The sequence below is a fragment of the Eptesicus fuscus genome, chromosome 1, assembly GCF_027574615.1.
Source record: "Eptesicus fuscus isolate TK198812 chromosome 1, DD_ASM_mEF_20220401, whole genome shotgun sequence".
In the NCBI taxonomy this organism is placed as follows: domain Eukaryota; kingdom Metazoa; phylum Chordata; class Mammalia; order Chiroptera; family Vespertilionidae; genus Eptesicus; species Eptesicus fuscus.
In genome coordinates this window covers 75,806,819-75,823,047 of record NC_072473.1, presented here as the reverse complement: position 1 = coordinate 75,823,047, position 16,229 = coordinate 75,806,819, and the positions used below count along the sequence as shown (strand labels likewise).

General features: G+C 44.5%; 1 protein-coding gene across 2 annotated transcripts in view; it reads right to left on the bottom strand.

The window, feature by feature from the left end:
- The window catches only part of RNF128 (ring finger protein 128), a 137,613-nt gene that overhangs the window by 56,388 nt on the left and 64,996 nt on the right, over positions 1-16,229 (bottom strand). The gene's annotated exons all lie outside the window — the stretch shown is intronic.

Genomic DNA, 16,229 nt, shown 5'->3' with positions numbered 1-16,229 from the left:
GCTAAGTGAAATAAGTCAGTCAGACAAAGACATGTACCATATGATTTCACTCATATGTAACAAATAAAGTAACAAAATAAAAACAGACTCATAGCCTAGCTGGTGTGGCTCAGTGGTTGAGTATCGACCTATGAACCAGGAGGTCACAGTTTTATTCCTGGTCAGGGCACATGTCTGGGTTGCGGGCTCACTCCCCAGTGTGGGACATGCAGGAGGCAGCTGATTAATGGTTCTTTCTCATCATTGATGTTTCTACCTCTCTCTCCTCATCTCTTCCTCTCTGAAATCAATAAAAATATACACATAATTTTAAAAAACATACTCTCATAGAAAGAGAATAAACTGACAGCTGTCAGGGGAGGGAGGTTGCAGGGATGTGTAAAAAAAAGTGAAGGGATTAAACAAAACAAACATATAAACAAACTCATGACACAGACATTATGGTGATTACCTGAGGGGGATATGGAAGTGAGTAATGGGGGGATAAATGGTGATAGAAAGAGACTTGACTTGTGATGGTGAACACATAATACAATATACAGTGACCTATTATAAAATTCTACACCTGAAACCTAAATAATTTTATTAACCAATATCACCCTAATAAATTCAATTAAAAAGAAAATAAATAAAAATAATAAAAGGAAAAATGTTCACATTATTCCCTTGCTAAAGGCCCTTAAAATATCCATTTCAACCTCTTTTTATAAGATCCTGACCCATCTGGGTTAGATATTCAGTTTTTACACTGTCTAGTGCAGACTTCACTTGAGGTTATCTGGTTTACTTGAGTTTCACTAATCTATTAACTCCTTCAAGTTAGGGGCTGGGTCTTTCATCACTGTATCTACAACATCTAGCAGAGTGCCTGGAATGTAACACATGTCAAATAAATGTTTGATGAATGCAATTTTAAGTATGCTATGTTTAGTGATAATCTGAATCAATTCAATCTGAAAACAAATTCATCCTTAAAGATAATTGTGGTGACCAGAGTCTAAGGTACACCTCTTTTCTACATTCAAAGATGGCATATCTTGACAGGACATGTCTACCTACAGCAAGGACATGTCACATAAATACAGATAAAAAGTTGAACACTAATCCTACTCTGTATACCTTGGGTTTAGTGCAATGCACACTGCCATAGTGCTGATCCCATTGAAATTACCATACTGCCAGAGCAGAACTACTAATGGTGGCAAAATCCCTCCCCAAATGGAGCTTGATTATACCTAAGTTTCTCACTTACATTTAGGAGCTAGAACAGATGCCATTTTAATCCCAAACTCAATTTAGAATCCAGTTATTTTTGTTCAATAGGAGACTAGTATTTTGGCCACTTATGAAGAGGGTTAGAGGTCATAAAAGGGAAGTCTTAAGGTAGCTGGAACAGTTTGAGTGTCCATACAACTTTAAATTTGTGCTGATACTAAGGAAAGTAATAAGATAGGCTATTTCAAAGTCACAAAAAACTGTAGTATGAATGTTATTTAATTAACTAGAGGCCCAGTGTACAAAATTTGTGCAAAGAGGGGGGGTCGCCTCAGCCCAGCCTGCACCCTCTCCAATCCGGGACCCCTCGGGGGATGTCCGACATCCGGCAGTAAGACATCCCTCTCACAATCCTGGACTACTGTCTCCTAATCGCTCACCTGCCTGCCAGCCTAGTCGCCCCTAACTGCCCCCCCGCTGCCGGCCAGGTTGCCCCCAACTGCCCCCTCCCTGCCAGCCTGGTTGCTCCTAACTGCTCCCCCCCCCCGCTGCCTGGTCACTCCTTACTGCCCCCCTGCTGGCCTGGTCACACCCAACTGCCCCCCTCTGCTGGTCTGGTCACTCCCAACTGCCCTCCTGCTGGCCTAGTTGCCACTCACTGCCCCCCTTGCCAGCCTAATCACGCCCAACTGCCCCCCATGCCAGCCTGGTTGCACCTAACTGCCCCCCCCGCCAGCCTGGCCACCTCTTACTGCCCCCCCTGCCAGCCTGGTCGCCCCTAGCTGCCCCCCTCTGCTGGCCTGGTCATCCCTCACGGCCCCCCCTGCCAGTCTGGTAGCCCCACACAGCCTGCTTGTTGTCATTTGGTTGTCCCTCACTAACCCCTCTACTGGCCTGGTCGCCCCACACAGCCTGCTTGCTAAAGTTTTCTATTGTCATAGTTTTTGGTTGAGGGTAGCAAGATTTCTAGGAACCAAATTCAACATTTGTTGTTGCTATTTATTAATGTTTTCTGGAGGAATGCAATAGACCCTGAAAATATGAGCTCCCTAGAAGAAAAATACCACATCATTGTTTATCCTGGGCTACTTACTCCCTGCTCACTCAGCTTCTTTTAGTCTATTGTTGAAACTTTCCATTGTGTTCTTTATTGTGGTTATGTCATTCTTTATTTCCTCTTGATTTTTACACATGTTGAATTTGTCTTCCATCCTTTTCAGTGTCCTTATGACGATTGCTCTGAATTCTTTCTCTTACAATTGCTCACCTCCATTTAATTTATTTCCTTTTCTGGTGATTCCTCTTTTTCTTTTGAATGTCTCCCCATTTTTGCTGTTGCTTTGTGATTGTTTCTACATATTAGATCAAACTGCTATGCCACCCAGATTTTTTGAGTTTGTCTTATATAGTAGATGTTTTGTGGGACCCAGTGGTGCAATCTCTCAGGTCTTCTGGGATGGGTAATCTAGGGATGCCCCCTACTTGAGTTATTTGGGTTCTCTTGGTGTAGTTGGGTCTTGAGTATTATTGTCCCATTCGTGGATGGAGTCTCTTCTCAAGGTGTCTGGTTATGTGGCTCGCTCTCTATCATGTTGACCAAACAGCACAAAATACAACTCAACAAGACATGACACAAAGGGAACAAAACAGGAATGTTCTCACGACACCAATAACCCCAATATAAGTGACCACCAGAGAAAAGAGAATTAGGGGAGAGAAAAGAGAGCAAAAATGATATCAAGGAAAGAAAAAGTGTTGAGAGAAAAGAAAAAGAAGAAAAAGGTAGATAAAGACAAAGAAATATATATATGGGAAGAACACACCACAGAACAAACAGATAAACTAAAAAATGAAAACAATAAACACCCAGAAAAGAGGGTGGGGGCAGAATCTGTAGAGGCTGAGCGTATATACAGAAAGTAAGGTTAAGGAATTGAATGAATATGGGGAGGACCATGGAGGAGGTAGAAAGAGGATGAGTGGATAAGAAGAAAAGAAAGAGAAGGAAAAAAATAAGATGAAATAAAATAACATTAAAAAATAGAGTGAAGAAAAAATAATGGAAAAAAATAAACAAACAAAAAAAGAAAATAAAGAGGGAAAAAATTTAAATAAAAGATAAATAAAATAAAAATAGAAAAGTGAAGTGTCATTCGTTTCAGCCAAGTTTTAATGCCCCATAGGATCTCGTTTAAATTCCCACTCTTCTGTACTGACTGCCACTTCTCAGTTTCCTATTAGGTAGTCATCACCCTGTTGAAGTTCCAAGCAATCCATGGCTCCTCTGTGTCTATCTCTACTACCTTGACTGCCAGCATGCCGGACCAATCTGCTCACTTAGCTTGTCTGCCCACTGTCAATCTTAATCTCTCAAGCAGCTGTTTCTGACAGTGCTACAGTTAGGGAGGTTGCCGTAATTGCTTTCTGGCCTCTCTTCAACCCAGTCCCTGAAGGCTCTTAGGAGCTATTCAGATTTTTTGTGACCTTTGTTCCACTCAGGGTGTAATCTGGGTGTGGCTGTATTGGTTGTCTGGAGACTGCTGGGAGGGGCTAACTCTGCAGGAGAAAATGGCTGCTTAGGTCCAGAGTGTCAGGAATGTCCCATTGCCGGACTCCTGGTCACCTCTCCCCGACCTGCTCTTCTCCACGGTCTCTCCCCAGACTCCACAAGTCCTCACCTCCACCTGCACCTCAGCCGCAGGTGATTGTTTGTATTTGAAAGGTCCTATGAACCGGGTTTAGCAAATAAAAGCAAAGACCCAAAAGAGGGGAAACAACCGTGCCACTTTGAATTTCTCTCCCCCCAGAACTATGCAGCTTGGGTATTTCCTTCAGGCTGCCCCTCTGGGTTCAGCCTCTCGTGGCTGTGGACTTAGATCTAGAATTCCCTGCTGCCAGCAGCCCTGTGGATTTCCTTTCCACAGTCAGTTGTTACTCCTGTCCTCAGGGGACTCAGACTTGGTGCTGTGCAGCTTCCTTCTGACCCTCTGGGCTTGGAGGTGTCGAAACTCTTTCCAGCCCAGATCCCTGATCCTACTGTTCTTCAGGTGTCCTCTGCCCTTCCTGGCTGTGAATTGTCTCACCAGCTGTGTCGACTTCACCAATTCTGGGTGGATGATATTCAATTTAGATGCCCTTCTATCTGCTCTGGGATAAGGTTTGGGACATGTCTGCCTATTCAGCCACCATTTTATGTCTCCTACAGTTGACTCTTAAACAACGGGTGAGGGGGGTTAAGAGTTCTGACCCCATACAGTTGAAAATTAATATATAAATTTTGCCTCTCCCCAAACTTAACTATACTTGTCCCTGGGTATCTGCTGGGGATTGGTTTTAGGACAACCCTATATAAAATGGGTATGCTCAAGTCCCTTATGTGAAATGACATAGAGCAATGCATATAGTCAGCCCTCACCATCCACAGACTCCCAACTACAGATCCAAAATATTGTTTTCTATCATGGTTGAGGTGCAACCCAGGGATGTGGAGAGTCAAGTGTTTGTTTGTTTGTTTATTTAAATTTTTTTATTGTTTAAAGTATTACATGAGTCTTCTTTTTCCCCCATTGACCTCTCCCTGGCCACTCTCACCACCCAGAACATGCCTTCACCCCCCTACTGTCTGTGTCCACTGGTTATGTTCATACGCATGCATACAAGTCCTTTGGTTGATCTCTTACCCCTTCATCCCTCGCTTTCCCTCATAGGTTGGACAGTCTGTTCAATGCTTCCTCTGGTTCTATTTCTGTTCATCAGTTTATGTTGTTTATTATGTTCCATAAATGAGTGAGATCATGTGATATTTATCTTTCTCTGACTGGCTTATTTCACTTAGCATAATGCTCTCCAGTTCCATCCATGCTGTTGCAAATGGTAAGAATTCCTTCTTTTTTACAGCAGCGTAGTATTCCATTGTGTAGATATACCACAGTTTCCCAATCCACTCATCTGCTGATGGGCAATTAGGCTGTTTCCAAATCTTAGCTATTGTAAATTGTGCTGCTATGAACATAGGGGTGCATATATCCTTTCTGATTGCTGTTTCTGTTTTCTTGGGATATACTATTATTCCTAGAAGTGGGATTACTGGGTCAAATGGAAATTTCATTTATAATTTCTTTAGGAAACTCCATACTGTTTTCCACAGTGGCTACATCAGTCTGCATTCCCACCAGCAGTACAAGAGGGTTCCTTTTCCTCCACATCCTCTCCAGCATTTTTCACTTGTTGATTTGTTGATTATAGCCATTCTGACAGGTGTGAAATGGTTCCTCATTTTTGTTTTGATTAACTGTATATTTATTGAAAAAAATCCATGTATAAGTGGAGGACCTGCACAGTCCAAACCTATGTTGTTCAAGGGTCAGCTGTAATAAACTATATTTCATGGGCCTATCATTTTTTAAAATAATTCTTTATTGTTGAAAGTATTATATATGTCCATTTTTCCCCCACATTGACTCCCTGCAGCCCACTCCCATTGTCTGTGTCCATGAGTTATGCATACAAGGCCTTTGGTTGATTACCTCCCACCTACCCACCCTCCCACGCCTTCCCTCTGAGATTCCACGCTCTGTTCCATGCTTCCATTCATCAGTTTATTTTGTTACTTAGATTCCACATAGAGTGAGATAAAGTGATACTTGTCTTTCTCTGACTGACTTAATTCACTTAGCATGATATTCTCCAGGTTCCTCCATGCTGTCTCAAAGAGTAAGAGATTCTTCTTTTTTACTGATGCATAGTATTCCATGGTATAAATGTGCCACAGCTTTTTTATCCACTCATCTACTGATGGGCACTTGGGCTGTTTCCAGATCTTATCTATTGTAAATTGTACTGCTATGAACATAGGGGTGCATACATTCTTTCTGATTGGTGCTTTGGGTTTCTTAGGATATATTCCTAGAAGTGGGATCACTGGGTCAAATGGCAGCTCCATATTTAATTTTTTCAAGAAATTCCATACTGTTTTCCATAATGGTTGCACCAGTCTGCATTCCCATAAGCAGTGAACTATGGTTCCCTTTTCTCCACATCTTCACCAGCACTCGTTATTTGTTGATTTGTTGATGTAGCCATTCTGACAGGTGTGAGATGGTACCTCATTGTCATTTTGATTTGCATCTCTTGGATGATTCATGATTTTGAGCATCTTAATAGGGATTGCATTGAATCTGTAGATTGCCTTGGGTAGTATGGACATTTTAATGATGTTCATTCTACCCATCCATGAACACAGTAAATTCTTCCACTTGTTTATATCTTCTATCTCTTCTTTCAAAGTTCTGTAGTTTTCTGAGTACAGGTCTTTTGCATCCTTAGTTAAGTTTATTCCTAAGTATCTTAATTTTTTTGTTGCAATGGCAAATGGGATTATTTGTTTAGTTTCTCTTTCTGATAATTCATTATTGGTGTATGATACAGCCATCGATTTTTAGGTATTGATTTTGTATCCTGCTACATTGCCAAATTCATTTATTAAATTAAATCTAGTAGTTTTTTTTTAATGGAGTCTTTAGGGTTTTCTATGTACAATATCATGTCATCTGTGAATAATGACAGTTTTACTTCCTCCCTTCCAATTTGAATACCTTTTATTTCTTCTTCTTGTCTGATTGCTATGGCTAGAACTTCCAGTACTATCCTATAAAAGAAGAGAGGAATATGCTAATTATCCATTAAGCCTTGAGGCGTAACAACCAACTGCGTAAGGACCAGATCATGGATACGCAGGAGGGTGAGGCAGCTAACTACAAGCGGGCGGTGAAAAGCTACAGGAGGGGGCAGGACAGCAAACTATGAGGGGAGTAGGGGGAGAGGGGCGGGGGAGCTACAGAAGGGCGGGGCAGGAGATGGAGAGCTACAGGAGGGTAGTGGAGAGCTACTGGCGCATTAATTCGTGCGCAGGGCTACTAGTGTTGAATAAGAGCGGTGAAAGCAGACATTCCTGTCTTGTTCCTGTTCTTAGGGGAAATGCTTTTAGTTTTTGCCATGAGCCTATCATTATTAACAATAAGCACAACAGGAACACTAATGGGTTGTTGTTTGGAATTAAAGACAATACATTTTCCTATATTAATGTTGCTAAATAGTGTTTTGGTTCCTAAATGAGTCCACAGATTAGTGCATGTGAAATGCTTTGAGGGCTAAAAACTGCAAAACATATGGAAATTATTATTTAACCGATATTTGTAACAAAACTTTTCAGGAAACAATATCACTGAAATACCTAAAACAAACAAAATCATTTAAAATTTATCTTAAATATTGGCACATAAAATACATATTTAATCAGGAGGATCACATGATTGATAAGTCTTTGTGGAGATTGTGAGAGTGAGTTATGGACACATTCAAGGTCCTTAGGTACTAAGAGCACTAATCCTATCTAATAAAAGAGTAATATGCAAATTAACCATCATTCCGCGACAAAATGGCGGCACCCATAGACACAAGATGGCAGCACCCAGTCCTCTCAGGCCCACCGAAGTCCCCCAGTCCCAGGGAGGGCTCCCACTGAGAGCAGGCAGCATGCGGCCCAGGCTGTTGGCCTGGGAGGCTCCCCTGTACCCCCGGCTGATCTGCTCCCAGCCGAGGCCCTGGCTGTTGGCCTGCGAGGCGGCTGCTGCCCCCAACCCCCACGTGATCTGCTCCAGGCCGTGATGCCCCCCCCCCACCACCCTGCACGATCTGTTCCCAGCCGAGACCCGGCAGTGGCCTGGGAGAAGGCGCACACCCCCGGCACAATCTGCTCCCAGCCGCGACTCGGGCAGTGGCCTGGAAGGCCGAGTGCACCCCAGGCATGATCTGCTTCCAACCGTGACCTGGGCAGTGGCCTGGGAGAAGGCGCACACCCCTGGCACGATCTGCTCCCAGCCGCGACCCGGGCAGTGGCCTGGAAGGCCGAGTGCACCCCAGGCATGATCTGCTTCCAACCGTGACCTGGGCAGTGGCCTGGGAGAAGGCGCACACCCCTGGCACGATCTGCTCCCAGCCGCGACCCGGGCAGTGGCCTGGAAGGCCGCATGCACCCCAGGCACGATCTGCTTCCAGCCGCGACCTGGGCAGTGGCCTGGGTGGCCACGTGCACACCAGGCAAGATCTGCTTCCAGCCACGTGCATCCCTCCACCCCCCGACCCCCGGCGTGATTCACTCCCAGCACGATCCGGGCAGTGGCCTGGGAGAAGGCGCACACCCCCTGCGTGATCTTCTCCCAGCTTTGACGAGGGCAGTGGCCTGGGAGGCCGGGCGCACCTCCCACCGCCCCCCCCGCCCCCCCCGCCCCCGCATGATCTGTTCCCAGCCAGGAACTGGGCAGTGGCCTGGGAGAAGGCACTCGCACACACACACACACACACACACACACACCCCTGATCTGCTCCCAGCCGCAACCTGGGCAGTGGCCTGGGAGGCCTCGAGCACCTTCCCCTCACCCCCCACATGATCTGCTCCTAGCCAGGACCTGGGCCTGAGCTGTGGGCCTGGGAGGCACAGCACTGCCTATCCCCCTCTCACCTAGTGATCAGCTCCCATCTGCACGTGGGGGGTGGTGGGAGGATGTAGGCCTGGGAGGCAGCCTGGGGTGTCAGCCTCCAAAGGGCCTACGCCCACATGGAGTGATCCCCACCACACACACCTATAGCCTTGGAAATTCCCTTGCCCCCAGCCCAGTGATTGGAGATTGTGGCGGGGGCGGGGGTATCTGGGCTATGCTGCCCAGCAAACCTCTCCTATTGGGTAGAAACTTCTGACCAGGTTAGGGAGGTAAATGGGTTTTGTTTAAAATCTTTAGAAACCGCAAAGGAAATGTCTGAGGTGGGGTTTCACATCGGAAGTAACTTACAACTAATTTCTGAAGGCAAACGGGGACATTGCAGTTACATTACTGGAGAGTACCCCGTGGTCCGGAGGTTGGCGCTGCAAGGGTGGTGGTGGGTGCTCCCCACCCTGGTTCCTCAGCACCTTGGGCAGGGCTTGAGCCCACCCAGGAAGGCCTTTTCCCCTACAGTTTTCACCAAGGCAGGGAGGTTTTGTAGACATGAATAAGAAGTGCCCACGCACCAGTCTGAAGATGCCAGGGCCGGCAGAAATGACAAGCAAACCAGGAAAAGAGCAAAACCAGAAACACCACCGATCCCAACATAGATCATCTTTTTCTTCAGATGACCGTGTGTTTCCCTCTTCTTCGTCTTCTGGAAGCAAGATAGATTCAAGTACTGACGACTCTAACAACGGAAAAGTTAAGAGAAAGAGAGGACAGAAAAGGAATAACAGGAGAAAAGAAAGAAAGGACAAAAGATGCAACATCAAGAAAAAGAAAAAGAAGGAAAAAAGGAAGAAACAACCACATGATATCACCTCTCCAAGGCCTCATGAAATTCCTGTTTAAGGAGTTTATTTTATGACACTTTTAGTTTGGGTTTACATTTTTACTGGTTTGTCAAGACACGGCAGGTACACTGTCCAATATGTTAAAGAAAAAACCCTATCTAATAAAGAGGGAATATGCAGGGGAGGGCATTTGGGGGTGACTGGCTTTCAGGTGAGGGCAGTTGGGGACGATCAGGCTGGCAGGAGAAGAGTTAGGCGTCGATTAGGCTGGCAGGGGAGTGGTTAGGGGGTGATCAGGCTGGAAGGCAGAATTGGTTATGGGTAATCAGGCAGGCAGGCGAGCAGTTGGGAGCCAGCAGTCCCAGATTGTGAAAGGGATGTCTGACTGCCTGTTTTTAAACAGGCAGTCGGACATCCCCCGAGGGGTCCCAGATTGGAGAGGGTGCAGGTTGAGCTGAGGGACACCTCCCGCCAGTGCACGAATTTCGTGCACCGGGCCTCTAGTCCTATATAATAAAAAGGTAATATGCAAATTGGCCCTAATGACGCACTGACCACCTCTCGATCCCCCCCCCACCAGCAGGCTCCAATTGCCCAATGGCGAATGGGGAACTGGGGGTGGGTGGCGGCGGGGGGCGGGGCTGGCTGCCGGCAGCCAGGGAAGATGGCCCTCATTGCAAGGCCAGGCCTAGGGACCGTACCCAAGCATGATTTCGTGTGCCAGGCCTCTAGTATTTGATAATAGAAATGATTTACAGACTACTATGAAAATTTTAAAAAATTGGTTTTGCCTTTTGAATATATCTCACACATATAATTGTTAGGGTGGCTCTTTCTTGTTAACACTAGTTTCTTAATATGTAAAATGAACCTTGAACACTGAAGAACTGACTTTTTCTATTTTAATATGGAATATTTCTTTTCTCTTTACTCTTTGTATCACTATTTATATTTTTTTCTTTCCCCCTTACACACATACACACACACACCCCTCACCTTTCTTAGTATTTATTTTTCTTTCACATAAGTTTTCTTCTTCTCACTAGCCCCCTTCAATATCTATTATTTTCAATACATTTAAGATTAGTGCAAAGTTTAACATCTTACAATGAAGAAACCAATACATTGACAGTTTTCACCCATGACATACTGGGTTCATCTGATGACAACAGTTTTTGTTATTCTATAAGACAGGATGAATTTTTAGAATAAGAGCAGAAAGGAATCATGGTGTTCTTATTTTACACTTTATTAATGATATGCAGAACATATAAGCTCAATCAAAATTGCATTGGATACATTAAAATTGAGATACTTTTTAAAATTTTATTCAATTATAGGGGTGACATTGGTTAATAAAATTGTATAGATTTCAAGTGTACTTGTTTTGTAAATTAGCATTTCCCTTGAAATGATATTATGCTATAAAGAACTCTACCAGTTAGTGGTTTGCACAATGAATTGTCTAATTCAAGGGTAGCTTCTGTACCCCACTTTTCCTCATGGGACACATTTCATGACCTACTTTTCTATCCCCTTTGTCTTCCTTTAATAGCATTATTAATTCTACTTTATATAATCTTACATATATAAACAAATATACACACACACACACACACACACACACCTTTTTGGAGCCCCATCTTCCTTTTCAAAGTATTTGAACTTCCTTTTATGTGATTCCACTTCTTTTGAAATGAAATTAAGCATTATAACAAACTAGAGGCCCGGTGCACGAAATTCGTGCACTGGCGGGAGGTGTCCCTCAGCTCAACCTGCACCCTCTCCAATCTGGAACCCCTCGGGGGATGTCCGACTGCCTGTTTAAAAACAGGCAGTCAGACATCCCTTTCACAATCTGGGACTGCTGGCTCCCAACTGCTCGCCTGCCTGCCTGATTACCCATAACCAATTCTGCCTTCCAGCCTGATCACCCCCTAACCACTCCCCTGCCAGCCTAATCGACGCCTAACTCTTCTCCTGCCAGCCTGATCGTCCCCAACTGCCCTCACCTGAAAGCCAGTCACCCCCAAATGCCCTCCCCTGCATATTCCCTCTTTATTAGATAGGGTTTTTTCTTTAACATATTGGACAGTGTACCTGCCGTGTCTTGACAAACCAGTAAAAATGTAAACCCAAACTAAAAGTGTCATAAAATAAACTCCTTAAACAGGAATTTCATGAGGCCTTGGAGAGGTGATATCATGTGGTTGTTTCTTCCTTTTTTCCTTCTTTTTCTTTTTCTTGATGTTGCATCTTTTGTCCTTTCTTTCTTTTCTCCTGTTATTCCTTTTCTGTCCTCTCTTTCTCTTAACTTTTCCGTTGTTAGAGTCGTCAGTACTTGAATCTGTCTTGCTTCCAGAAGACGAAGAAGAGGGAAACACACGGTCATCTGAAGAAAAAGATGATCTATGTTGGGATCGGTGGTGTTTCTGGTTTTGCTCTTTTCCTGGTTTGCTTGTCATTTCTGCCGGCCCTGGCATCTTCAGACTGGTGTGTGGGCACTTCTTATTCATGTCTACAAAACCTCCCTGCCTTGGTGAAAACTGTAGGGGAAAAGGCCTTCCTGGGTGGGCTCAAGCCCTGCCCAAGGTGCTGAGGAACCAGGGTGGGGAGCACCCGCCACCACCCTTGCAGCGCCAACCTCCGGACCACGGGGTACTCTCCAGTAATGTAACTGCAATGTCCCCGTTTGCCTTCAGAAATTAGTTGTAAGTTACTTCCGATGTGAAACCCCACCTCAGACATTTCCTTTGCGGTTTCTAAAGATTTTAAACAAAACCCATTTACCTCCCTAACCTGGTCAGAAGTTTCTACCCAATAGGAGAGGTTTGCTGGGCAGCATAGCCCAGATACCCCCGCCCCCGCCACAATCTCCAATCACTGGGCTGGGGGCATGGGAATTTCCAAGGCTATAGGTGTGTGTGGGGGGATCACTCCATGTGGGCATAGGCCCTTTGGAGGCTGACACCCCAGGTTGCCTCCCAGGCCTACATCCCCCCACCACCCCCCACGTGCAGATGGGAGCTGATCACTAGGTGAGAGGGGGATAGGCAGTGCTGTGCCTCCCAGGCCCACAGCTCAGGCCCAGGTCCTGGCTAGGAGCAGATCATGTGGGGGGTGGGGGGAAGGTGCTCGAGGCCTCCCAGGCCACTGCCCAGGTTGCGGCTGGGAGCAGATCAGGGGTGTGTGTGTGTGTGTGTTTGTGTACGTGCGTGCCTTCTCCTCGGCCACTGCCCAGTTGCTGGCTGGGAGCAGATCATGCGGGGGTGGTGCGGGTGAGGGGGGGGAGGTGTGCCCGGCCTCCCAGGCCACTGCCCAGGTCGTGGCTGGAAGCAGATCGTGCCCGGGGTGCACGCGGCCTTCCAGGCCACTGCCTGGGTGGGGGCTGTGAGTAGATCACACCCGGGGGTGTGAGCCTTCTCCCACGCCACTGCCGGGTCGCGGCTGGGAACAGATCACACAGGGGTGAGGGGAGTCACGGCTGGGAGCAGATCACATGGGGGTCGGGGGCAGCGGCCACCTCACAGGCCAACAGCCAGGGCCACGGCTGGGAGCAGATCAGCCGGGGGTACAGGGGAGCCTCCCAGGCCAACAGCCTGGGCCGCATGCTGCCTGCTCTCAGTGGGAGCCCTCCCTGGGACTGGGGGACTTCGGTGGGCCTGAGAGGACTGGATGCTGCCATCTTGTGTCTATGGGTGCCGCCATTTTTGTCGCGGAGTGATGGTTAATTTGCATATTACTCTTTTATTAGATAGGATGCTTTGTTCCTATTGTTGCTATAGTGACATTATTAATGCTTTATTTAAGATTTATTAACAGTATAGGAGTATTTTATTAAATAACTGGTTTTTCTAATTATAAGTATAAATGTTATTCATTATAGAAAGTTCAGAAAATACAAAAAAAAAATCAGGGAAAAACAATCACCCATAATTCTGCCCACCAGAAATAATCAAGGGTAACATTTTGGTGTATTTTCTTTTTAAAAGTTAAGACTTTTTTTAGTTGCAGGCAGCATTTAACTAAGCTACTTCAACATGTTTTCTGAAATGATAGTGATTAATATCTTGAGAAAAACATATACATACATATCAACAAGTGAGTTCTAATACCATTGTCTTTCAAAAAAGATAAAAATAAATATGGTTAGATAGGGTTTTGAAAATCACTGATGTATATCTAACTTGAGCATTCAAGCATTAAAACCAAGTAAATCACAACTAGGTTGTGAATATAACAGCCTCCATCAAGTTAGGAATGAATCACCAAATTTTCTTTTTGAAAGAAATCAATTTTGTAATAAGCCTACGGATAAATTAAAGCAGTAATTAACTGTACACCACTATAATAGAAAGACATACATAGAGCCAATAAAGAAAAAGACAGAACAGGAAATGAATTAATAACAAAGAGCCTTTGTCCTCTGCTTTGCCCAAAGGGCTTCAAAGTGGGTGTTAACATCAAAATGTGGCAACTCTGAACTTGCTTAGTAAGCACATCAAAAGTGCAAGTACTCTATGGCTAGAAATAATTCCCTGTAGTATGGAGCTGAGAATCGCGATAGTTAACTAGCTTCAATGCAGTTAAGGAGACTGTTTCTGTGGGTGACTAGGCTCCTACCACATGTTGCAAGATATCATTCCCTCCGGAGGCAAAGTTGACAATTGTGCTGCTTCAAAAATGCTTCATCTTGTGTGTGGTAGTCTGGGATTCTAGTACTGTTCTATTTCTTGATTGAGATGCTTGTTACACAGGTGTGTTCACTTTGTGAAAATTCACTGAGCTATGCACTAATGATTTCTGTACTTTTCTGGTATGTATTTATGCTTCAATTAAGTTTACATATACAAAAAAGTATTCATGACTAAGCAATGCCTGTGGTACCCTATCAAGTACCCTTTGGGGAAAACCCCAACAATAGTTTACAGTTCAGTGACCATCATGAAAAAGAAAAGCCATTTTAGTCAAAGAGGTGCTACTTAATCGAGCAAAACAGAAACTGGGTGCAAAACTCATTTGTAAACTGTAGGAATTTCATGGAAGAAAAGGAACTAAAGTACAGTGGTAATCAAAACTTTCAAAAGACCGAGGTCACAATAGGCAATGCATATGGGTTAGAATTAGACCACATCAAATTTATGGCTAGTAAGTATGTTTTTATGTAAAGCTCTGTGGTGCATATTTGTGTTTTAAATGTTCTAATTCACACCACTACCTGTCAACATTCCTGTGCTCCCTGTTACTTTTTGGAAGAGATGTTCAAACTGCCCCTAGTCAAAGACTACCACCTTCAACTTATAGGAGAACCCTCTTTCTATTTTTAATTACATGGGGAAATGCTTACAATAACAAGCAGCATATAAAACTGTATATATAGTATATAATTCTTTAAATAATATGTTTGCAGAACAAAAGAAGAAAATGACAACAAAAACACTTCTAAATGTTAAAATGGTTATATCTATCCATTTTAAATCATATCTATTTTCTTAATACTACATTAATACTTATGAAATAAACTAGAGGCCCGGTGCACGAAATTCGTGCACTGGGGAGGGTGTCCCTCAGCCCAGCTTGCACCCTTTCTAATATGGGACCCCTCGGGAAATATGCTCCCCACCACAGGAATTGGGCCTAAACCTGCAGTTGGACATCCCTCTCACAATCCAGGACTGCTGGCTCCTAACCGCTCACCTACCTGATTGCCCCCTAACTGCTTCCTTGCTGGCCTGATTGCCCCCTAACTGCTCCTCTTCGGGCCTGATTGCCCCCAAATACCTTCCCCTGCTGGCCTGATCACCCCCAAGGCTTTTATTAGTATAGATATGACCCTGCACAGACAATTTTACTAACCCTGCTTTACAATAAGGGCTTGACAATTGAATCATTAGGACCAGACACCAAGATTTCCTTTCTTTGAATAGTGGAGGGAATACTTATCTTGTCTTTAAGTTGCCCGGAAATTAAAATGAGATAATGACTTAGAAAAGTATAAAAGCACCATATAAAGACAACTGTCTTTTTAATGAAGTAGCAAAATGAAAAACACTTTTTATTCTCCCCTTCCTTCCTTTACAGCTTTTATTTAAACTTTGAAATTTATAAAAATTTCACTCCAATTTTCATTTCTTTACATTCGACATTATTTTGTATTGGTTTCAGGTTTTATATTAGTTACAGAATAGTGGTTAGACAATCATATACTTTACAAAGTGTTCCCCTGATATTTCTAGTACCCACCTGGCATCATACCATCATTACAACACTACTGACTATATTCCCTATTTAAGTGACAATGGGTTTACAGGTTCCTTTCAGTCTTTCTTTTGTGTTGCTCGTCATTCCTTTTCTTTCTCACTTCTTCCCTCATTTTCTTTATATAGTATCTCAATTGGCCATCAAAGCTCAGTGAAGGCACTGGGACACGCTTCATCGATTTTACAGACCAGGAAACTGAGGCCAATTCCAGTTGGCTGTGGAACTTGACTCAGCACACAGGAAGCCCTCAGAGCCATGCTCTTTGCGCTTCCTAAGGGGCAGCGGCCCAGCAAACAGAACAAACCTTCCAGTCAGGCTTCCCAGCCTCTTTCTCAAGCACCTCTGCATTGCGGATGCTCCACATTCTTTCCTCTCTCCCCATTCTTTACTGCCCCCCCCCTTCTCCGAAGCAGGTGGA